Raw genomic sequence first — 25711 nt, 5'->3', positions numbered from 1 at the left:
TTACTGCCTAAAGGCTCTATCTCAAATATAGCCAGATTGGGGGTAAGGGTTCAACATATAACTTTTAGGAAGGCAGCCATGACAAAATACGGCATTGAGATCCTAACAGTAAATTCAAAATTCACTTATGTTATTCACTGCAGATGCCAACAATAAGATGTAAACAGAGAGTTTAGCTGATGTTCAGAGGTTCGTGCTATACTTGCGTCAGCCTACCTGAAGCCAGGAAGCGGCCAATGGTGAGGTTAACCTTGTGATCCTGTATATGGCAAGCAAACCACATACAATCACCAGTATTCAGATGGAATAATTTTGAAGTTAAATGCAGAAAGGTGTGAACTCTTGGAACCTAAAGTCAAGGGCCAGGATTAAAGCTGGGAAAGGGCGAGGTATCAATGCCTTTAATATTTACTGACGTGCTAGGCACTGGGGGAAAACTGAAAAGTGATAGGGTCTCTACCTTAAATGGAGTTTACAACCTAAATATACAGGTGAACTACTTCCACAGCTTGGATGGGGACAATACCAATACTCCACGAAGGGTACCTAACCGAGCAGGCTTCCCTGAGAAGGCAAGCCTAACCCTAAGCCACAAAGTTTAGTTTAGGAGGGAATGAGGGATGCTGTGAGTGGCCAGGCAGGTGGCTGGGGCAGAGCCCCCCAAGAGCGGGCAGATCTGCCACCGAAAGTCACTGTCCTTTCTCTTCACAGCATGGCCACTGCAAAAAAAGGCCCTCAGACTCTATTTCGGTTTGTGGCTCACATGAAGCATTATGTCTTACATTTTTTCTCCCAAGTACCCATTTTCAGGCCTTTTGGGTTTTCTTTCTTTCTTTCTTTTTTTGCTGTCTGCCCCCAAGGATCTTCATCTGCCAAGACTTTTCAGGTGCAGAAACCCGAAGGAAGATCCCAGAGCGGTTGGGGCTGACCTCGGGAAGCAGTCATTTTTTTAATTTTTATTTTAATTTTTTTGCTGTGGAGTCTGTCCGCAGCATCCAGGAGGAGGGCCCAGCGTAGGCAGCTAGAGAGAAAAGAGCGACAGGAGCCTGAGCGGAGGCCGGCGCTACTCCCTCTCCAGCTCGTTCTGCGCCGCGCAGCCTCAGCTCCGTCCACGCCCAGCACAGCGCTTGACGGACAGGCAGTGCCGCCCAATCCCGGTGCGGCGGATGGGAGGGATGGGGGAGATCCAGCCTATCAGATTAGGCCAGGAGAGTGTTTCCTGCCCGCGCGGACCCGCCCTCTCGGCCTCGCGGCCAGTCGGCGCCGCACCTCCGCCCGCCCGCTGCGCGCGCCCCGCCCCTTTCCCCTGAGAGCGACGCGGCGGGCGGCGGAGCGGAGGCCTCGTGCCGTAACGGCCATCGCGGCGGCCGCGGCGGCGTCTGGGTGCCCTCGTCAGGTGAGCTGGGGCCGCCGAGGCTCGGCAAGAGGCACGGAGAGACGGCCTTGCCGGCGGGCGGACGCACAGGGAGCCGCCTCTCCTTGTCCCTCGCGTTCACACAGCCTGCTGCTATATTCGTTGCGTCGCTTCCTCTTCCCAGGCGAAGGGAGCCCCGGGCGCCGTCTGCCGGCCCGGAGCTGAGCTGAAGGGGGCGGGGAGGCCCGGCGGCCCGGCCTGCTGGGCGTTTGGCACCGAGGTTTCGCGCAACCCTCCGGCCACTACCTTGCGGGGAGGGAGGCGGGATCCCCGCGGCTTTCCTGTCCGCCGCCTCCGGAGTGCAGGTCCGGGGTGAGCATCCCGGGGGCGGCCACCCCCTGCGAGGCTGGGAGGTCCAGTGTGCAGCGCGCGTGCCTCCCTGGTTCTTTTCCTCCCGAAATCCCATTGCCTGTTGGGACCTCATGCAGCCGGGAAGGTAGGGACGTGGTGGTGGCGGAGGAGGGAAGGGGGGCGATCGCCTCCGGCCTGAGCCCCGGAGCGGCGGGCGGACATCCTCGGGATGCTCCCTCTGCCCCTCCCCCAGCCCCAGCCGGTCCCCTGGAGCTTGGGAAACCGGGGTATTTTAATCGTATGGACGGACCTGGGGTCGATTCCTGCGTTGAGTTGCCTGGGTTGTGAGCTTTTTGACTTGCCTTGTCATGTAGATCCGGTAACAAGCGACCTCGGTTGGCTGATTTTGTAACCTTTCTTCTGTGTTTCCATAAAAGTTAGATCGGCCGTTAGGAGCTCAGGAAGAAGCTTTTTTTTTTGTTTTTTTTTTTGTTCGGGGCTGAGAAACGGTGACATGATTATAGACGCGCAATTAAACTCGAACCGATGCACTGATCAAGCTAAAAAATAATTCTACCCATTAGATTTCTGTATGAAAGAATGAAGGTAGGAGAGAATGAAGGTAAGGAGAATTTTTATAAATCCCACCTTGGGTGAGTGAGCAGAGAAGCTCAGTGTCTGGTCAAAATGGGTAAGTGTTGCAGGAGTTTAACTCATTTTTTTTTTTTTTAAGTTTTTGGTAGATTTATGCAAACTCAATCATACAATATATTAAGCGCTTGGGAAGCCCTGTGCCTAAAGGCTCAGTTTTCAGCGAGGTCCCAAAGTGAAGGGAGGAAATAATTCAAGAAGAAGGTTTTGTTTGAGAATTGTCGATAATATTCAGTTTTTAAATAGGCATCCCATTCAGTTTGATAGTAACTCAAGAAGTATGCATTGGTTGATTAATAGTTTCATTTCATCTTGATTACAGATTTTTTTTTCTTTGAGAAAATTGTGATTTGTGAGAATTAGCTAGAGAATCTGTAAACACTAGTTGCAAAGTGTCCTTAACTGTGCTTGTTCACATATTTGATTATAAATCCTGTACTTTATTTTTCTAAGCATTATCTTTTAGTCCATGTAAATAAAACTTGAAGCATACATAGAATGCTTTCTTAGTTTGTTGAGAGATACTTGTGCCCTGGATTTATTTTTCTTATGGACCTTTGGGACCTGCCAAAGCTCAAGGTAGATTTGATGTGATTATTGTTATAAATTACTTGTCAGGGAGACTTGTTTTGATAAGTACAGATGTAGTCCTTTTTTCCTATCATAATTTTATAACTTTTACAATTTACTCACCTTTATAATATAGAAAAATTCCAAGTGTTATCTACCTACATCGGAAGATTAAATCATTATTTAGTTGACACATAAAATCAGAGGAAATTCTGGAAGTCACTAAGCACTTAAAAATTCTTCATTAATACATACTCTGCGGTGTGGTTTCAGGAAGACAACTGGCACGGCCAAAAATGACATTTAAAAATGAAGGCAACAATTTTGTCTGGATGATCCTCACTAGACTATTTCAGAGATAGAATTTATAGTCTTTCCTTCAAAATTGATTCCATATGTTATGGTGATGATATGGTTTCAATTGCCCAGATACAAATCTTGGTTTTACCTTTGACTTCCTCAACTCACATATCATTGGCAAATTTTTCAGATACCTATTCATTTCCTCTAGCTTTAAAAAAAAAAAAAAAAAATATATATATATATATATATATATATATATATATATATATTTTTTTTTTTTTTTAATATTTTTTTTTATTGATTTTGTACAGAGAAGAAGGGAGAGAGATAGAAACATCGATGAGAGAGAGTCATCGATCAGCTGCCTCTTGCACACCCCCTACTGGAGATATGCCCGCAACCAAGGTACATGCCCTTGACCGGAATCGAGCCCGGGTCTCTTCAGTCCCCAAGCCGATGCTCTATCCATTGAGCCAAACCGGTCTCAGCCATTTCCTCTAGCTTTTAACTAGGTTTTCTGTCTGCCTTTTCTTCCTACTCAGTATATCCAGCCTTCTGCCTAATCTGTTTTTAAAAATATATTTTTTTATTGATTTTTAGAGAGAAAGGAAGGGAGAAGGATAGATAGAAACATCCATGAGATGAGAGAGAAATATCATATCAGCTGCCATGTGGATTGAGCTGCAACCCAGGAATCGAACTAGGGACCTCTTGGTTCCTAGGTTAAGACTTAACTGCTGAGCCACACTGGCCGGGCCTTATCTTAAAATAATGTTTTCAACGTATCTCATTATTAAACCAGTAGGTCCCTATTACCTATAGACTATAGTTCAAATTACTAGCCTTTTAACAATCTGCTCAAAACCTGTTTTTCCTAATAATAGCACAAATGCAGTGTTTCTCAAACTTTTGACATATATGTACCCCTTCTATAATTTTCGTAACGCTGAGTACCCCTCGTACTCATGAGAATGTAGAATTAGGCGCAGCTAAGCACGGTGCAGTGCATATCCCCACCAAACTCCGGTGCAACACGTACCCCCACCAAACTCTTCCCGTACCCCTGGGGGTACGCGTACCACACTTTGGGAAACACTGCATAGGAACTGAACTGCCCACCTGACCAAACCAATCTCTTATTCTCATTTAGACTTTGTTTTTTTCTACCTTTATATCTGTTGAGACTTTTAATGTCTATGCATAGCCTGCCTATTCTTTTGAAAGAAAATTTACCTCCTTAGGTACCCAAATAGCAAAGGAATTCAAATTTTGTTAAGCTTAATTTTTGTTCCATCAGTGCAGCCTTTCAGATTTTTCATTGTGTTGTTTTCTTATGAACCCATAGCCTTTATTGCTTTATCATTCCTTTAGTTTTTTAATCTGATGTGGGCTTATATCATCATATCATGGGACAGTATTGTGGGAAAGTTGGAATTTCACCTTCCATTTATAAGGAAAATGCAATCTGTACAGAATACCTGCATTAAAATGCATACCATCTGCTGAAACCGGTTTGGCTCAGAGGATAGAGGTCAGTTTGTGGACTGAAAGGTCCCAGGTTCGATTCCGGTCAAGGGCATGTACGTTGGTTGCGGCATATCCCCAGTAGGGGGTGTGCAAGAGGCAGCTGATCGATGACTCTCCCTCATCGATGTTTCTAACTATCCCTCTCTCTTCCTCTCCGTAAAAAATCAATAAAACATTTTTTAAAAAATGCATACCATCTAGTAATGGTGTCAGAACTGAGATTTAACCTTTGATTTTCTAACTCAGGTACTGTGTTTACAAATTTTCTGTATATTTATGAAACTATACTGCTCATCTCTTGTAATGTTTTTTATTGTTTACTTCATATTACTTTGCATTTTGTGTATTTATGCCTTATATAAATTCAGAACTTTTTTTTATGAGGACAGGGGAACCTTAATGATCAATTGAAACAATGATTTAAAAGTATACTTACCGTCTTTTTCTATGCTTGTTAGATGTATTAGAGCACTAACAAAAATAATGTTATTTTTATAGTTGTGTCTTATGACTCACTAAAAAGTGAATGAATCTTTTAGAAGTTTTACTACTGGAGTTTGTTTGAATCTCTTGATAAAGAGACTGAATATTTGGGGGCCTTGAAAGTAGATGGGAACAATGTGATGGTTTGAAGGAAACGTCTGAGAATTTATCACTTAATTAAATGTAATGAGTTTTCTAAAAGTTCTCTTGTTGATTATTAGAACAGTAACACTTTCACAGTTTGTTACTTTGTCACTTTTGTTCATCTGTGAAGAACCAGATTATTGAGCAATCCACTTATTGAGCAAAACATTTTGAAAATTATTTGTTCTATTTTGGAAGTCATCTTTTATACACATATTTGTTCTTCATATTCCTTCCTCCCCCGCTTAAACTCTAAAGTTTCTCTGAATAGCAGAGAGGAATTATATCGTGTATATAATTCAGAGAGGAAGGGGGAGGGAGAGAGAGAGAGAAACATCAATGATGAGAGAATCATTGATTGATTGCCTCCTGCATGTCCCCCACTGCGGATGGAGCCCCGCAACCCAGACATGTGCCCTTAACTGGAATTGAACCCGGGACTCTTTAACTCCGCAGGTTGATGCCCCATCTACCCAGCCAAACCAGCTAGGACTGCCTTGGTGGTGGTATTTTTTTACATCTATTTATATAGCAAGAGTTGAATGATGTAAGACAGGTAGGTAGCACAAAAAACTATCAGATGAAAATATCTCTACAGATGATGTTTTACTCTTTTGGTCTGAAACATGTTAGAAGCTATTATTCTTTTAACTTTTAGTTGTTTATAATGGTTTGTTTTTATTTGTTTAAGTAAATTACCTGCTAAAATAAACAGTTGAAACACTGATTCTTATTTATTTTTTTAAATTATTCCTGAATTGTACTTAAGGACATAGTATGGTATGAATAATTTCCACATTTGTTGATACAGCTCATTGAATAAAGCAGTAAGAATATGGATTGGAGAAATTTTTTAAAAAAACAGATGCATCTGAAAAGGATTTTGTTGTTTGTTTTTAAAGAATCAGCTTTCCAAAAATTTCAGTACATGTTTTCAAATCATGTTGCATTTAGATCAATTCAAATAATAGATATAGCAAAGAATTTAATGTGCTTTGTACTTTTTAAGTATTCCAACTATATTACAAAAATGTTTTTCTTTGGAAATGCTTGATCACCTGAAGGTACTACATGTTCTTGAATGATAACAATTTTTATTTTTGGAAACATTTAGAATACTTTTTATACAACCCCTCTTCCCAGAGTTCTGCTTCCTAGGGAAGTTTTTATTCTTTAAAAGGCCTATTTTTGCAGTTGTAGACATATACCCATCACCCAGATCAAGGTATAGAGAACATTTGTAGTGCTCCAGAATGCTCTGTCAATGCTTCTCAATCAGTATCTCCTATCCTCAAAAGTAATCACTATTCTGAATTATATAATCATAGATTATTTTTGCCCATTCTTGAACTTAATAGAAATGGAATCATACAGTATGTGCTCTTTTGTGGATGGCTGTTTTGCTTAGTATTGTGTTTATAAGATTTATCCATGATGTTGGGTACAGCAATAGTGGCGTGTTCCCCCCCCTCCCCCCCACTGATGATAGTATTCCATTGAAATAATATACAGTTTTTAAAAATGAGCCATTAATGGATATTTGGTTTTGCCCAATTTTTTTTTTTAACTATCCTATAAAATAAAGATGTAATATGCAAATGGTCGTTATGCCATAAAGTAGGGGTGTCGAACTCAATCAGAGAAGGGGCCAAAATCTAAAATCCAGCCTAAATCGCGGGCCGAATGGTTTACTGAACAGTCATAAACTGTCATTGTGATGGAAACGCAGTGAAGTGCAGTGATGACAGCGCGGTGCGGGCCACATTGCAAGGCCTGGCGGGACGGATTTGGCCCGCGGGCCTTGTGTTTGACACATGTGCCATAAAGTGTATCAACCACGTAATGACTTACTGTGTTAATGACTGGGTCACGGATCAACAGGAGGGTGGGGCTGCGAGCCACAAGATGGCTGTTGAGAACTATAGGAGAGAGCAGGGCAGGAAGTTATGGGGGGCACAGGAGGATAGTGGGTGGAGAGCTACTGGAGAGTGGCAGTGAGCAACTGACGAGCTAATGGTGCACAGATTTGTGTGCAGGGCTACTAGTTATGAATGAAGCTGTTATAAACATTTACTTAGAAGTCTTTTAGTAGACATGCACACATTTTATTTTTTAAATTGATTTCTAAGAGGAAGGGAGAAGGGGAGAGAGAGATAAACATCAATGATGAAGATCATGGATCAGCTGCCTCCTGCATGCCCCCTACTGGGGGCTGAGCCTGAAACCCAGGCATGTGCCCCTCCTGGGAGACTGGGAATCGAACTGTGATCTTTTGCTTTCATGAGTTGATGCTCAACCACTGGGCTAACTCATTTCTTTTTGGTATGAATACCTGGGAGTAGAATTGCACTATCTTTGTCAGTTTTGAACCGGCTTGATCCAGCTTTCTCCTTTTACAACAAAACTGGTGACACTCCTCTGTGTTAAATCTATTGCCTGTGAATTATGCAGTTCTTTTAATGTAATCCCTCCTTTAAAAAAAAAAATTTTTTTTTATGATTTCAGAATGGAATGGAGAGGGAGAGATAGAAATATCAATGATGAGAATCATTGATTGGCTCCCTTCTGCCCACACCCCATCTGGGATCAAGCCTGCAACCCAGAATTGAGCTTTGATCTCCTGGTTCATAGGCTGACAATCACTGAGCCATGCTGGCTGGGCTTGATGCCTCCTTTTGATGGAGTATATTCCACCATAGATTGCTGTGAAAGGTTGCAATTTTGCATTAATAATTTTTTCTTTTTTTATCTTCCTGCTTGATTTGGTTCAGTAATGAATTCTAGATTGGAAATAATTTTCCTTCAAAATTCTGAAGGCATTTATTATTTTCTAGGCTTTTGAAAATTCTGAAGACATTCTGATTCCTAATCCTAATATTTTCTGCTTTCCTGGGATTTTGTATCTCTTGTACTGAAATTTCTTGAGTGTGTGACTTGGCATGCATCTATTTTTGTGTGTTTTCCTGGATATCATGTCCTCCAAATCTGCAAAATTATGTTCATCAATTCTGGGAAATCTTTAATTATTTCATTGATGGTTATATTAGTTTTCTGGGGCTGCCATCACAAAATACCACAGACTGGGTGGTACAAATAATAGAAATTTATTTTCTCATAGTTCTTGAGGCTAGAAGTCCAAGATCAAGGTGGCATCAGGGTTGGTTTCTGATGAGATTTCTTCCTGATTTATGGACAGCCTTCTTTTTCACAAAACCGTCCTTGCTCTCTCCTTCTTTAGGGGCATCAATCCTTTTGGATTATTTACGGCTCCACCCTTATTTATTTTTTTTTAAATATATATTTTATTGATTTTTTTTTTTTTTTTTACTGAGAGGAAGGGAGAGAGATAGAGAGTTAGAAACATCGATGAGAGAGAAACATCGATCAGCTGCCTCCTGCACACCCCTACTGGGGATGTGCCCGCAACAAGGTACATGCCCTTGACTGTAATCGAACCCAGGACCCCTCCTTCCGCAGGCAGACGCTCTATCCACTGAGCCAAACCAGTCAGTCTACGGTTCCACCCTTATGACTTCATTTATCCTCTGTTGTCTGTGATAGTCCTTATCTAGAGTTTCAACATGAATTTTTGGGGTGACACAATTTAGTCCATTACAGTGGTTTCCTCTTTTTCCTTCTGTTTCTCTCTGAAAGTTCTCTTATTTGCTTGAATCTCTTAGGCTAGTCCTCTAGTCTTTTTTTCTGCTGTTTTTTCATATCTTAATCTTTTTTACTTTATTTTATATGAAGGGCTTCTTTAATGTTCTTTTCTAAGTTTTCTGTTGAAAATTTCATTTTTGCTGTCAAGATAATTTCCTGTCCCATGTGGCTCAGGTGGTTGGGCGTTGTCCTGTGCACTGAAAGGTTGCTAGTTGAATCATGATCTGAGCACATGCCCAGTTGGGTTGCAGGCTTGATCCCTGGTAGGGGGCATGCAGGAGACACCCAGTGGATGTTAAGCTCTCACATAGATGTTTCTCTCCCCCTCTTCTTTCCTCTCTAATAATCAATAAACTATTGGGGGAAAAATATTTTGATTTCCCAAGAGTTCTTTTTGTTCTCAAATTTTTTTGTATAGAGAGCATCCTGTGCTTGTTTCATTGTTGTACTTTTCTAATTTTGAGGCTACAAATGATTATTCCTTTAATTTTTCTTTTTCTTTTTTGCAGGCTCTATTTCTTCTATATTGGCCTCTAACTTTTATGTTGGAGGCTTATTTTAGAAGTCTTTAACCTTTGGCTATTATCTTGTGATAGTAAACCTGAATTGGTGGTGACTTAAATACTGGATTTATTACATGGTGGTTTGAGTGAGCCAGTTTTTTGATAAAACTGTGATATATGAGAGGTGTTTCCTCTTACGTCAGGTTCATGAGGGGAAAGCTCAGTCTGCTTGAGGGCTGAAAGTTTCTCCACCAGGGCCGTGTGTGTGTGTGTGTGTGTGTGTGTGTGTGTGTGTGTGGTGGGGGGCGGGGGTGGCCGTTGGGGGGACTGGATTTCTCATTCTCCCACGTTCAGAAGGGTATATAGACCTTTAATTATATCTGGTTACACCTCTTTCAGAATAGGGTAGCCAACCATCAGGTAGATTTGGGGAGGAAACTTCTAAGGGTTTAACTTAACTTTTACCCAGTCTTCCTTATTTAACTCTTGCCTCGATTTAAGTAGTATGAGGAACTACCAGTTCTTGAATCTTTTGAGGATTCCAAGGTATAAATTGGATTTTTCAACTCCTATTTAGAAGTTAGGGTTAGCTCACTTTTCCGGAATTCACTGAGTAGTTGCCATTGTCCATCTATCTTTTAGCTTCTGATATTTTGTTGCCTATTGTTTGCTTTCCTGTTTGCCCATGTAAATTTCTTTTTTTAAAAACTTTTCTGTATTAATTCATCCACTGTTTTAACCTATAACTCCTTAAAAATGCTGTTTGTACTGCCCTTAGTTAAGAATGATTTATGTATTAAAAAAGGGAATATATGACAGAACTAACTGTGTGTCCCCAAAACCCTAAAATATTTATGTGGCTGTTCACAGAAAATATTTGCCTATCCTGTGTTTGTTATAAAGTTTTTCATTTCCTTTAATAAAGCTGTTTCTAGCCTACTACTATTTTTACTTGCACTCAAGCTTTACAATCTTGAAACTTCCTGGAGCTTTTTGTTTTAATTAGTTTAGTGCATGTCATGGAAGTTATGACTAAGAATTGGTAGGATATACTCTATTATCAGAGCTGTGAGATTTTTTAAAATGTAAAATATCAAAGAGTAGGGAAAGCAAAATGTTGATGAAATGAGTTACAAAACACATAATATATGTATGTATGCATTGTTCTTTGTCTTGTTATCTAAGTGCAAAACATAGGTGCATGTACAGAGGGAAAAGGGGCAGTTATAATATTGAGAACAGCCCATATTTTAAATGAGTCATTTTCATTAGCCTTCTCTGTAGTTAGAAAACCATATCTGGCAGAATAAATCTGCTCTGGGCAAGAAGCCATTCCAGGCAGTGACAATACATATCCTATATAATAAAAGACTAATAATGCAAATTGAATGAATGGTAGAACCAACTGGTCACTATGAGGTGCACTGACCACAAGGGGCAGACGCTCAATGCAGGATTAGTGCGTTCCCACAGCCAACCTCCTGTGGCTGGCCAGCGGCAACCAGCGTTTGTTCCTTCTGCACCCAGCTGGTGACCATTGCTTCCTCTCCTGACCCTGCCCGTGGGATGTAGAACCAGGGGTGGGTGGAGGTGGATATGGCCTGTCCCTCTCCCTGGCCAGCAGTTCCTGATCGGCCTGGCTCTGATTGGCCCTGATCACCTTTCAGGCCTAGGGACCCCACCCTTGCATGAATTTGTGCACCAGGCCGTGTGTGTGTGTGTGTGTGTGTGTGTGTGTGTGTGTGTACATCAGGTGTGCAAAATGGTATGGCCCCTTCTACCCATGCATGCTTTGCTGCACATGCAGCCTCCTGGTGACTAGTCTTTGGTTGTTATGGTGTCATAATCACTAGGTTTTTATTATACAGATATATGTGGTTGTATTTTCCTATCTGAAATGAAGGAGTATTAATGTGAGCCACATGTCAGATTTCAGAGTGGGAGAAACAGGAATTATGTTATAGGAAATATCTTTTCTTTAAAAAAGTCCTGACTGCAGACAAACTCAAATATGTTTAGTTTTAATTGTATGAGCAGTGTCATTAAATGTGTACCGTATTCTTCTTCATGGAAAAATAAGACATCCCCTGAAAATAAGACCTATCACATCTTTGGGAACAAAAATTAATATAAGACACTGTCTTATTTTCGGGGAAATAGGGTAGTAGGCAAAAACTGACAGAATAGTATTAGACAAATTCCTAAGTACAATATGGTATATTTTAGTATAACTCTCTGGAATAGAACAATAAGTAAAAAAAAAAAAATTTTAACAACATAATTAACAAATGAGTCTAAATGACATACATAGAACATTTCACCCAGCACCTGCAGGATACAGATTTTTTTCAATTGCCTATGGAAATTTTACCCAAATGGTCCAGCATAAAAAATATGAAAATTAAGAGTGTATGCTTTGAAATATTGGAATTAAGCCAGAAGTTTATTACAAAAAAATAACTAAAAGATTTGAGGGAAATACCTAATCAAGGGTACTAGGGTTTTTTGGGTCTGATTAAATGTTCTAAAATTGATTGTGGTGATGGTTGCACAACTCAATATGCTAAAATCCATTGAACGTGTACACTAAGTGGGTGAGTTGTATACCATGTGAGTCATATCTTAGTTATATCTTAGTAAGCTATTTTTTTAAAAAAAAAAGCTTCAACCTAGGTCTTTGTCAATTTGTATAGCTAAGTGACTGCCCTGTCAGAAGACTGAAGATTCATCCTATGTAGGTGACAAAATAGAGAGGGTTGGGCACTAGACATACCATAATTGAAAGGCAGGTATCCTACTGAAAACACTTAGATTAAATGAAATATGCTTAGTGTTAGGATTCAAAAGAAATTTCAATTGTACTGTTGATGTTTGGCTCTGTTAACTTATGAGTTTGCCGACTACTGTCCTAAAATGACCTTTTATCTTTTTTACCTATCTTCCATCTTTTCCTGTACTTTATGAGAGGTTGGCTCTACTTCTATAAATTTCAGACTTCTGGTGGCCCCAAAGGTGGTATGGATTTCTGTTTAAGCCAACCCATTGTGTGTGTGTGTGTGTGTATGTGTTACAGCAGCTCTCTGAAACAAATACACTAGATAATTGGGGAGCTGAAAAGGAAATAAGCAAACACTTAGATATCACAGAGACAGTAACTTAAGTGTAGCAGATCCTTAAAGTTGTGGAATAAGATTATTTTGTTCAACAATGTTTCCTTATTCAATGAAATGCCTTAGGAATTTAACTCTTGTTATGTAAGTTAGCCTATGATAAAATTGTTTCACTTACAATCACAGAACTAGTCAACTGTATTAAGTGAGGATTTAAATAATTACTAGCCCCTAGGGCTGGAAGAACAAAGAGATTGGGTTTATTAGAATTTAAAATCTTGAAGAGTGGCCCTCAGGAACTGAAACTTAGATTTCTGAAAATTAGCTAGCTGCCTGCTCAGTAAGTGTAGGTATCTTAGGAGACTTGATGAGGCTGCTCTGGGAATCGTAGGTAAAACACAAAAGCAAAAAATTGCTAACTTAGAATCAATGCTGTATAGGGTCCACTGCTATTGTCAGAGTGAAGGTCATTTGTTGTTGGTTGATGCTGATCTGAAGGAGTATTTCTTTGTTCCCTCCTTTATTCTTCTAGTGTCTTTCTGGTGCCCCTTATAGGCTATCTGATAGAGCACGCTAGCAAAGAAGTGCTCTTTGCAGGGTTCCAGCTCCCCTTCCATATTACAAAGCACGATAGAATAGAGTAGGTTTGAAGCCTATTAGTTTAAAAATCCGTATTCACAGACACTGAGGTGTGTCATTGTGAAATTTTATAGTATCTGGGACAAAGCAGATCCTATAAACTTCTTTAGAGGGTAAAATGAGTCATATTTCAGAGATTCATTCTCAAGTGCAACCTCACAAGCTGGAAGACTGAACAAAATAAATTTGCCTCAAAATATGAGGCAAAATGATATCCAAGCTAGAATTCTTTATCCAGCCAAAATTATTGAGCATAAGTATAGTATAGACATTTTAAGAGATAAAACCAAAAATTTATCTTGCTCACTTCTTTTCTCAGAAAGCTATTGTCTAATTTGCTCCACCCACCAAAAAGGAGTAAACAATGAAAGGACCGTGATACAGGAAATCAAATTCTAGAGAGACAAATGGGATACTTAAGGTGATGGTAAAGAGGATTCTCTGAATGCTAACTGATCCTATATAATAAAAGGGTAATATGCAAATAGACCTAATGGTGCAATGACTTCCAGGGGACAGACACTCAATGCAGGAGCTGTACCCTGGTGGTCAGTGCGCTCTCATAAGGGTATTGTTCTCAGCCAGAAGCTGGGGTCATGGCTGGCGGGCACAGTGGCAGTGGCAGGAGTCTCTCCCGCCTCTATGGCAATGCTAAGGATGTCTGACTGCTGGCTTAGGCCTGCTCCCCCTCTCTGCAGGGAGCCAACTGCTAACCGCAGGGAGCAGGCCTAAATTGGACATCCCCCAAGGGCTCCCTGCCTGGGCCAGACTGAGAGACCTCCCCCAACCCCCCAGTGCACGAATGTTGTGCACAGGGCCTCTAGTTATCAATAAAAGAACAGTAAGTCCAGATATGAGCATGTGAGAAGGTGATGGTAGTTTTTTGAAAATGAGTAGAATATCTGATATCTGTATTAGACAATAATTTAGGCAATTGGCAAAGAGTTTAAAGTTGAATTAGTGATGTCTTTGTTTAGCTTTTTTTTTTTTTTAATTTTATTGATTTGTTATAGAGAGGAAGAGAGAGGGATAGAGAGCTAGAAACATCAATGAGAGAGAAACATCGACCAGCTACCCTCTGCACACCCCTTACCGGGGATGTGCCCACAACCAATGTACATGCCTCTGACCGGAATCAAACCTGGGACCCCCCCCCAGTCAGCAGACTGACGCTCCACCCACTGAACCAAACCAGTTTTGGCTTGTTTAGCTTTTTTTTTTTTTTTTTTTTTTTTTTTCCCCCTTAGCTTTTTATATTGAAGTTTTAGAGTATCATCACTCTTTCTTAGATGATCTCATTTCGTCCTATGATTTTAAATAGTATTTTTATGTGGCTGGTTCACAAATTTATGTCTCTAGGAAAGATCTCTTCCCTGAACCCCAGAGTCATATTGTATCCATTATCTTCTGCTGTATAAAAATCACTCCAAAACTGAGTGGTTTAAACATTAATCTTCTTTACCCTCCCCCCTCCCAAAAGTTTGCATGTGGACAGGTTTGGGTGGAGATGGCTTGTTTCTAAGTTCCATGTGGTATCATTTAGGCTGGCTGGAAAGATTTATTTTTAAAATAGCTTATTTACATTGTTGACAAGTTGGTGTTAACAGTTGGCTGGGACCTACTTGGCTGGCTGTGGGTTAGGGGCCTTGAATCCTCTCCACGTGGATCTCTATATAGGCTGCTTGTGCTTCATCATAGCTCAAAAAAAAGCATCTCTAGGGTGTTTGGCAGAAGTTGTAATAACATTTATGACAGCCTTAGAAGTTGAGTAGCTTTAATTTTGCATAGTAATAAGCATACCCAGATTCACTGGCTATCCTCCCATTTGGAGATGTGGTTTAAATCACATAATAAGAAAAACTAATAGGATGGGAGATTCTATCTCAGCCATCTTTGAAAAAGGAATATGCTACATATCAGGTTGTTGCCTTGATACTTGCCACTTGGATATCTCATAGCTATTTTAAACTTAAAGATAATAAAAACAAGTCTTCATTTCTTTACCCTTAAACTGCACCCCTATCCCTATTTGTCCACTCCTCAGTCTTTACCATTTTGTTAAATGGTGTTGTTATCCGCGCAGTAACTGTAACTGTGCCAGGTAGATGTCATAACTGATACCTTTTTCACCCCTCAATCCGTCATCAAGTCTTGTCTCTTCTATCTCTACATATAGCTTGAATTTTTTTGTTCTCTATCTACATGGTCATTATACCACTCAAATCTAAGCTGCCATCTTATCTTCACTTGAACTGTTGGCCTTCTGTTTTCTGTGGGTTCGTTTTTGATTGGTGATTTGTTACATTTTTTATTTTACGAAGTACTAAAGGCTTGATGCATGAAATTTGTGCACAGGTAGGGTTTCTAGGCCTGGCCGGTGATCAGGGCTGATCGGGGCCTTCTGGTTGCCGGCCGGGGCCTGCCTTCATTCCGTGCCACCCCCTGGTATTCAGCACATGCCATAGTGAGTGATTGAACTACCAAAGGAACACTTTGCATATTAGCCTTTTATATGTATAGATAATTGACATACCCTATATAATAAAGAGGTAATATGCAAGTTAACTGTCACGCCCTTGCACAAGATGGCCTCTCCCATGTGGTCACAAGATGGTTGGCAAGTGAGGACAGTTGTGGGCAATCAGACCAACAGGGGTTGACGGTTGGGGGCGATCCTGGCCTGCAGGGGAGAGAGGGCAGTTGGGGGGGGACGACCAGGCCTGGAGGGGAGGGCAGTTAGGGGCAACTGGGCCAGTATGGAAGGCAGTTAGGGGCGACCGGGCTGGCAGACGAGAGCAGTTGGGGGTGACAGATCTGGCAGGGGAAGCAGTTGAGGCTGACCGGGCCTGCAGGGGGAGGGCAGTTGGGGGCGATTGGGCTGGCAGGAGAGAGTAATTGGGGGCAATCGGGCTGGCAGGGCAGCAGTTAGGTGTCAGTCAAGCTGGCAGCCGTGTGGTTAGAGGGTGATCAGGGTGGCAGGCAGAAGCAGTTAGGGGCAATCAGGCAGGCAGGCAGGCAGGTGAGCAGTTGGGAGCCAGCAGTCCCAGATTGTGAGAGGGATGTTCGACTGCCGGTTTAGGCCCAATCCAGGATCGGGCCTAAACCGGCTGTCGGACATCCCCTGAGGGATCCCATATTGGAGAGGGTGCAGGCTGAGCTGAGGGAACACCCCCTACATCCTTCCAGTGCAGGAATTTCATGTACTGGGTCTCTAGAGTAGTATTATATTAGTTTCAGGTGCACATTATAATGATTGTACTTACTAGTGTCACTGTAAGAAACATCCAAACCTTTAGAGAATTTTATGAGTTTATATGAGCCAAACTGCCAATTGCTGGGAAGCAAAATATCAATAGGTTGAGAAAATGCTCTAGAGAATTGTAGTTTTGCAATTTATTTTACATGTTATAATCAAAAGAGGAGGCATAAGGAAAGTTATATGAAATTCTTTGGTTGTAGATTATGGAAGAGGGAGAAAGCAAAGCAGAGAAATCTGAGATTGGATAAAGAGTAAAACAGAAAAATTCTTTTATATTGGTGAGTACACAGTAGTTAATATTTATAGCACATAGAAATAGTAGGTGGGAACGAGATAACAACGAAGGGATCCATGGTCTCCTGCTCCGGTAGGAAATTGTGTCCTGACATTCCTAAGTTATGTTATCCTAGATGCAAAGAGACACTAGGGTCAGTTATGGTAAGATTACTTTCGTCAAGGAAGATATGGGCCTAGGACATGTCTACCTGCCATGACTTGCTTTGTTAGGAAGTTTTAAGTAACCACATGCTATGTGGTTACTTAAGGTCTCTGGATTTGTAAGGCCTGCCATGCCTGAAATTGTCAGGCTTAGTAGACCCCTTTTTCATCCACACTGGTCTTTTTATTCTCTACACCCCTCCCTCTCCATTTTTTAATTGTAGTAAAATACACGGAAATTTATCATCTAACCATCCATTTAGTGTACACTTCAGTATTGTTAATATTCATATTGTTATGCAGCCAATTCAGAACCTTTTCATCTTGCAATACTGAAACTTTGTACACATTAAGCAACTCCCCATTCTGCCATCCTCCTCGACCCTGGAAACCAGCATTTTATTTTACATATTTCCTGGCGTATAAGACAACCCCCCTAATTTTACAGTTAAAACATAGGTTTAGGTTTATATTCGCTGTATAAGACTATCCCCCACTTCAAAGAAAAGACTTACTTTGCCATCAAGATCTGCAGGTAATTTTTGTGCAATTTTGGTCTTTTGCCCCCGATTTTCAGTTGACTTTTTTTCGTTTCAAAAGTCGTCTTATACGCCGGAAAATACGGTACTTTTTCCATGAATTTGATTGCTTTAGCTACCTCATGTAAGGGGAATCGTGTAGTATTTGTCTTTTTAGTGATTGCTTTATTCCACTTACTGTAATGTCCTCAAGGTTTATTCATGTTGCCTCATGTCAGTTTCCTTCCCTTTTAAGGCTGGTATTATCCCATTGAATATATATACCATATTTTGTTTATTCATTCATCTCTTGATGGACATGTGGTTGCTTCCACCTTTTAGCTATTATGAATAATGATGCTATGAACATGGATGTACAAATACATGTCAAAGTTTCTACTTTCAGGAGTAGCTCTGTTTAATTTTTTTAGTAACTGCCATACTGTTTTCCATAGTAGCTGCACCATTTTACATTTCCACCAACAGTACACAAAGGTTTCAATTTCTCTACATCCTCACAAATTATTTTCTCCCTTTGTTCCTTTCCTCCCTCCCTCTCCTACCCTAGCCTTCCTCCCTCCGTCCCTTCTTCCCTCCCTCCCTCCTTCCCTTCCTCATAGTGTTATTCATGGGCTATCCTCCATGTCCCATCTATTACTGGTGAAAGTGGGCTTCTTGGGGTGCCATGGGGATAAGAATTTCTGGAGATCCTCATGGGATGATGAGGTATTGTGGAAAACTTTTTTGGTGATGTAACATTAAGGGAGTTTCCCTCCAAGGTCCCATCTCCTTGCATCTTGTTATGGGAAAAATTCCATTTTGTCTTCAGAGCTAGAATCAAAGCCATTGCCCAGAGTTTCCATTCCACGTTAAGGCACAGTCGATTACATCATCTGGTTAGCTTAGCTTGTATTCCCAGTTGCAGTCCATTGCTTGTGGGGTCCCCATAACCACATAGGCCATGCAGTTTCTACAGCCACATGATGGGCAAGCGCTGCATGTTGCAGAACAAGTGAATGCAAGGCAACAGGAGCAAAACAAAAGGAACAAGAGATTGTTCAGGATTTTGCATACTAGCCGTGGCTCCATCCCCTCTAACCAGTGATCTTTTCCCCAGATTGGACTTTCAGGCAAGCACTTTCTATTCACTCCAACTTCACTGCACCTGGGTCCATTTCCCTTATTCCCAGTGATATGTAGGGAATGGGCCAGTGGTTCCCTGGGGAGTGTAAAGTTGCAACTTCCTGGTGAAGCTGTTCAGATGACCATGTGTATAATGTTTGCCTTCCCTTTTGCTTTCTTATTAATATTAAAACTAGCTAATTACAACAGAAACAATAGAAGCTGTTGTAACGGGATTTTGATTTGCTTTTTCCTTGTAAATTGTGATATTGAGCATCCTTCATATGCTTATTGGTCACTTGTATAAGTCCTATGCTTTAAATTTTTGTTGTTGAGTCTTAAGTGTTCTTTTATCTAACTATTTTTTCTCCTTTTAACTCATTCTCCATAGAGCAGTCAGAAACGTTTTTAGATTTCTGTATTAGTATTGCTAACAACTCTAATAAGCAACAAATTGTAGTGGCTTAAAACGATGGAAGTTTATATTACTTTCTTACATCACTATCTAGTTTATATGTTTGATGGAGTAGGAGTAGGGGGATACCTCTACTCCATGCGGTAACTCAGGGACACAGGTTTCTGTATCCCTTTAGTCATCACTATCATCACCATGTATCTTTTGAGGTTGTCTTGAGAAAGGAAGAGAATACAGAGGAAGATTTTAGGACCCTGGCTGGATGTAGCATGTGCCAAGCCAACTCATCCAAGGGTTTGGTGAACCTGGGGGAAGGGGGGGGGGCGGTGAAGGATGAAGAAAAGACAGCACTGGAGAATATGCTGGGTCTAGGAGAAACTCCTGTGTGTAAGGCCACAGAGATCCAAATGGAAAGCTGAACCTTAGTCAGAGGTAAACAAGATAGTGGTCAACATAGTTACAATTTTATTCTGCGTTTCACTTGTTTTGGCAGCACTTGCTGCACCTCTCACAGCCCATTAGCTACCCAGGAATGATCTAGGGAGTATCATGAGGTCAAGCTTAATTGTGCTGTGCCCTCTAAACTGGGACTTGTTCGTGGCTTTGCCAACAGGTGGGTCCAAGGCTTAACCCTATAGCCACTCCCTACAGTAGCACATATCACTTTTACTCATGTTCTATTGGTCAGAATGAGTCACATGATCCCAGCTAATTACAGGAGTGTCTGGGAATGTAGCAGTGTGCTAATGAAGCAGAGGAGAACACAGGTATTAATGAATAGTCTCTGTAACAGTGTATATTGAATTAGAACTCGCCTGCTTTAAAAAAAATCCTTTAATTATGTGCATAGGATAAAATTGGCCTCTGTTCCAATTGTACCTTATAACACTTTCCTCCTTATTCTCAAGGCACATGAGGCTCAGTCGTATCCCGTAACATACCAAGCTTTTCTCCTCCTAGAACCAACTGCGTGTTTTGTAGTTTCCTTTGCTTGGAGCACTCTAAATATTTACATGACTCCCTCATTTTCTTCTTAAAGTGTCAGCATAAAATCCATCTCTAAAATCTACCTAAAGTAGCCCTCCTATTCTCTGTCCTTATTGTAGCACTGTGTTTACATCTATCACAGCATTTATAACAGTTTATAATTATTTATTTGAGAAAACCTTTGTTTGCATTATCTGTATCCTCTGCTAGAAAGAGATATCCTTCTCACTGTTCTGTCCCTGCAGTAACTAGCTGGTGCTTATTTAACACACACTAATCTTTCAGTGAATATCTTGTATGGATGAATGACTATTATACAGAAAAGACTAAAGTGGATAGACTAGGATGAATTATAACCAAGAGCTCTTATAAATTAGGTGAATTGCTAAGGACTTGGGGTTTAATGGTGGCAGTGTCAATGGAACAGAAAAAGACGAACCATATACATTTCAAAGGCAAAACCTATATAAAATGCTGTGTGACTTATTGGAGGTGACAGCATAAGTAGGATGATAGTGGTTTGTAACAAACAGAAGTTAGTGAAGAGGATGGAAGAATTGGCTTTTTGGAGATAACGATGAATTGGAAATAATACATGTTGAGTTTGAGGTGATAGCAAGATTTTCAAGTAGAAATGCTGAGAAATGGTAGCTTCTATTAGAGAACACAATTGAACTTACAGATTTGATAGTCAAGTGGCCAAAAGTGATAAGATGAAACCATAAAAATGGATGACTTATTTAGAGAGAGGGTATATATTGAGAAGAGTAGATGGCTGAAGGGGAGAAAAATAGGAGCCAAAAATGGAAACCAGGAGTAGGTGGTAAGGGAGGAGGAAAACCAATTTACTATAGTGCTAAGGAAACCATCAGCGTTTAGGATAGAGGAAGGGTAGTTTGGCTGATTTCCACTGTAGCAATTCCTTGTGACATACATTGGAGGTTCTAAAAGGTTACCTTCTGTGAAGGTTACAAAATGGTAATATTAATACCTGTTCATAAGGTTGCTGTGGGGATTATTAACATATTGTACTAAAAGTACTTGGCATACTTGCTCTATGTACTAAGTGTCCAGTAAACATTTCTGAAGTGAAATAATGAGATAATGTAGTTAGGCATCAAGGAGAAATTGAGTTAGGCAATACGGAGTTTGTAGAGGGAGAAATGATTTCTGAGCTTGTTGTAGCAACTGTTCTTTAGATATAGTCCTTTTAAATGTTACAATCCTAATATATAAAAACTCAGGGTCCGTAATGTCCAAAACGACTGAAGACTCAACCAAATGCCAGGCTGCGTACACAGAAGGCTCCGGTGGGCGGGGAGTGGCGAGCGGGCTAAACTGCTGACCTCTCAGAGAGGGGGTGGGGGGGGCCTGATGAGCGGTTACCACAGTTGCTGGTGAGGCCTGGAGAGAGAGAGAAGTAGGGTCTGATCAGCAGCCCCTCTCTCTCTGAGAGATCAGCAGTTCAGCCCCTTGCCACAGCCTGGCTGGCTGTTGATCAGCCTTGCCTCTCTGATTAGGCTCGGAGATGCTGACTGGCATAGAAACTGACCAATCAGAACCAAATCTGGGTGAACTGCAAGGAGCCAATGGCTGCCTAGAAGGTGGAGCTTCTGACACTGACTGGCTTAGAAACCGACCAAACAAAACCTAATATGGGTGAACTGCAAAGGCAGAACTTAAGGGCAACAGCTGTTTGGTGTAAGAAAGCAGTTCCATTTTTTAATGACTGGTTTGGCAGTATAGTGCATATGGCTGGCTATCAGTCCAGATATAGGGATTATGTATTTTTGTCTGCCAAGAGCATCTTCTGCTGAAAGAGTCCCGTCCCTCTGCCCCCCCAATTTAAGCAATCTTATCCTATATAATCCATCTATACTAATAAAAGGGTAATATGCTAATTAGACCGGGTTGACCGGCCATCTTCTGGACATCCCAACTTCCTTCCAGACAAAGCCATGGTGGTGGGGGCCGAGGCAGAGGCAGTTAGGGGCGATCAGACAGGCAGGCAGAGAGGGGCAATCAGGCAGGCAGGCAGAGGTAGTTAGGCGATCAGGCAGGCAGGCAGGTGAATGGTTAGGAGCCAGTGGTCCCACATTGCGAGAGGGATGTCCCTGATTGGAGAGGGTGTAGGGTGGGCTGAGGGATTTCGCTCCCCCTACACACACACGAATTTCATGCACCAGGCCACTAGTAAGCTATAATTGTATTGAAAACCTACATAGAGATAACATTTATGAATTTACTTTGAAATGTTTTTAGTAGGAATTTTCTGATCTGAAAGTATACAGAATTATAACAATAAAATGGCAATTTTATTATGGCAATCTGTTTATGCTTCTTAACTACATCCTTTTACTACATCTTATTCCGGAAGCATTTATAATGCAGGTGCTCCTTTGAAAGACACTGTCCTTTAAAATAATTGTTATTTAATATTAAAATGAAACAAGAGTGTATTTAAAATGTATAGCTTTGTATGCCAAGTTATACTAATACCAAATCATTAGAGTATCTGACATTTTGGTAGTGGAATTTGGTTATGGACAATGTGGAGAAATTCTAGTTCTTTGTAGAGGCCTCAGGATTCTGTTTCCAGATAAGTAAGACAGCTGCTATCACACAAGAGAAAGCAAGAGCTTTATTGTATTCCTTCTCATTCTCATCTTTTAAAGTTTGTTCACTTTGTTCAAGGAACTTTGGTGGGTTAGCTGGGCAGAGTTTGTTGCTGTTTCGTAGCTGGCATAAGTCATTTTAAAAATCCTAATATGTATTATAATGGAAAAAAGTAAATTATTGTTGTTTTTCTCATTTATTAATAATAGCCTGAGTAAAGGTAAAAAGGCAGGTAGGTAAGGAAAGAAGTGTTTGGAAATGAAGGAAAAAGAGGGAACTGTTGTTGAGATAATTGGTGAAAAGAGTTATCTAAAGTTTATTTCTATTTGCCTTGGGTTTCAATTTGCAGCGAATTAGCACTTGAAAATTGCTCTGTCACTAGTATAATTGGCAACTTTTAAGTTATTTGCTACCTGGAATAAACATAACTTCCTTATCATGAAATTCAGATATATTCGATAACTATCATTGAATTTATATTTCCATAAAACTGATGGTGGAATTTTTAGTATTAGGTGGGAGGATAGGGAAGAGAAGGACTGTGGTGTAGAGCAGACACTACACTAAGTGTTTTACATATTATTTTGTTCAATCTTTCTAACAGCCCTGTAGGTAGGTGTTACCGAAGCACAGAAAGGTTAAGTACCTTGCTCAATGTCACACACATAATGGCAGAGCAAGATTTCAAATTACCCTTTAATTCATTCCTCTGCTTTATTTTACAATTTCATTCAGTCACTGAGTCTTGTTGGCTTAAAAAAAAAAAAAGCTTTATTGAGATATAATCCACATAGCATATAATTTTCCCATTTAAAGTATATAATTCAGTGGCTTTTAGTATTTTCACAGTGTTGCAACCATCACCACAATTTAGAACATTTACATCATCCCAAAAAGAAACTCCACTGCTGTTAGTCATCACCCTTTAAAATTCCCTATTCCCTACCCTAGTCAACCATTAATCTGCTTTTTGTCACTATAGATTTGCTCATTCTGGACATTTCATATAAATGGAATCATACAATATGTGGTCCTTTGTGGCTGGCTTCTTTCCCTTGGCATAATTTTTTTAAGGTTCATATAGCGTATATCAGTACTCCTTCCTTTTTATTGCTGAATAATATTCCATTATAGATATACCAATTATTCATCATTTGGTGACATTTGGATTTTCTCCCTTTTGACTATTATCAGTAGTACTGCAATGAACATTCATGTACAAGTTTTTTATTGCGATAAGATACATATAACAAAGTTTACCATTTTAAGTGTATTGTTCTCTGGCTTTAAGTACATTCACATTATTGAACAACCATCACCATCTATTTCTAGAATATTTTCATCTTCCTTAACTGTATTCATTAAACACTGACTTCCCATTCTCCCATCCCCCAAGCCCCTGATAACCACCATTCTACTTTGAGTCTCTGTGTATTTGACTACTCTAGTAGGATCCTTATATATGTGGAGTCATATATTTGTCCTTTTGTGACTGACTTATTTTACTTAGCATACTATATGATTTATCTTTTTTGTGACATCGGTCAGAATTCCCTGGTCTAGCCAGTTTAGTTCTGTGGATAGAGCACCGGCCAGTGGACTGAAGGGTCCCAGGTGCAATTCCAGTCAAGGGCATGTACCTCAGTTGCAGGGACAAGTGCAGGAGTTAGCCCATCAATGTGTCTCTTTCTCTGTCTCTCCTTCCATCCACTCTCTCTAAAAATATCCGGTACTAGGTCCTCCCTTAGAGCTAAAGACAGACAATGTATCTCTGGAAAAATATCCTCGGGTGTTTGATTAACAACAAAAAAGAATTTCCTTTTTAAGGATGGTAATATTCCATTGATTGTGTATTTCACATTTTATTTACTTGTGCTGCACCAGCACAGCCAAGGGTTTGGTGAGCCTGAGGGAGAGCCAGCAAAAGATGAAGAAAAGGCAAAGAGAATAAACTGGGTCTAGATAGATCTTCTGTGCCTAATTGAGACAACAGAACAGATCCAGACTGCAAGGTGAGCCTTTATTTTATACTCAGAGGTAAATAAGGTAATTTACAACATTCTTGTAAGTTTCACTTGTTTTGGCAGCACTTGCTGCACCTCCCACTGCCCATTAGCTACCCAGAAAAGATCTAAGGAGCAGTCACAAGATCAAGCTTAATTAGGCTAAGAGGGCTATGCCCTCTAAGCTGGGACTTGTTTGCAGCTTTGCCAGCAGGTCAGTCTGAGGCTTACCCCTATAACCTCTCCCTACATCTCCCCCTTCTTTTATTTTTAAGCTACTAATAATGGAAGTAACACTTAAACATTAAGGACAAAACTCTGACTATTAAATATTAACAAATCAGTGCCAATTCAAAATCCAATAATGAAACAATGCCAATGCAAGACCCAGACATGGCTATTCATAAGACAATGCCAATGCAACACTACAGTAATAGAGAAATCAAACTACAGTAACATTTTCCTACTAAATGAAAGTTTCTTTTGCTGATTTACTCAGAGTCCTCAGACTTGGCTGCGCAAGAGTTTGCAGAAGTCAGCTAACAAATGCTAGCATACTAGAAACATGATTGAGGGAGTAGCTTCTACTAACGCTTTTCTACCATTTGCTGGGCCTCGGTTATTAACTTCTTCAGCTGACCCCATGTTGGCACCTCAGTCTCTTACGTAGCCTTCCTCATCTTCCTTTTCTGCTTTGCTGCCATCGGGGCAACTCTCAGTCTTTTGAATGATGGGACAAGGAGCTTCTCTGGGTTCATTGTGTTGACACACGTAACTCTCTGGCACCCAAATTGGCTTCACTGCTCCTTCTGGAAAGATACGAACACAACCTCTTTGCCACATTATTATTAGATCTGGTAAAACTCTTGTCTGGTTTGTGCCACCGGGCTAAGTTGGTAGAGGCGGCCGTTGTACAACCCTCTGCATCACAATTCAAAAACTTAAAGTATAGAGAACATGTTTGAGTTTGTTTTGAGGTGACACATAACATCCACCGCCCCCTTTCTGGTTTAGTAGCATTTTAAGAGTACGATTTGCTCTTTCCACTATTGTTTGAC

The 25711-nt window shown here is 40.6% G+C and overlaps 1 protein-coding gene across 1 annotated transcript in view; it reads left to right on the top strand.

Moving 5' to 3' along the window:
- The first annotated feature begins 1266 nt into the window (after window positions 1-1266).
- The window catches only part of NCK1 (NCK adaptor protein 1), a 64946-nt gene continuing 40501 nt past the window's right edge, over window positions 1267-25711 (top strand). The window contains exon 1 of the mRNA XM_036431356.2: window positions 1267-1396. The gene's annotated coding sequence lies outside the window, so the exon portion shown is untranslated. The remainder of the gene's footprint in view (window positions 1397-25711) is intronic.

This window comes from Pipistrellus kuhlii, unplaced genomic scaffold, assembly GCF_014108245.1.
Source record: "Pipistrellus kuhlii isolate mPipKuh1 unplaced genomic scaffold, mPipKuh1.p scaffold_m20_p_11, whole genome shotgun sequence".
Lineage (NCBI taxonomy): Eukaryota > Metazoa > Chordata > Mammalia > Chiroptera > Vespertilionidae > Pipistrellus > Pipistrellus kuhlii.
The sequence above is the reverse complement of the archived record's forward strand: the minus strand, read 5'-3'. Positions and strand labels throughout refer to the sequence as shown.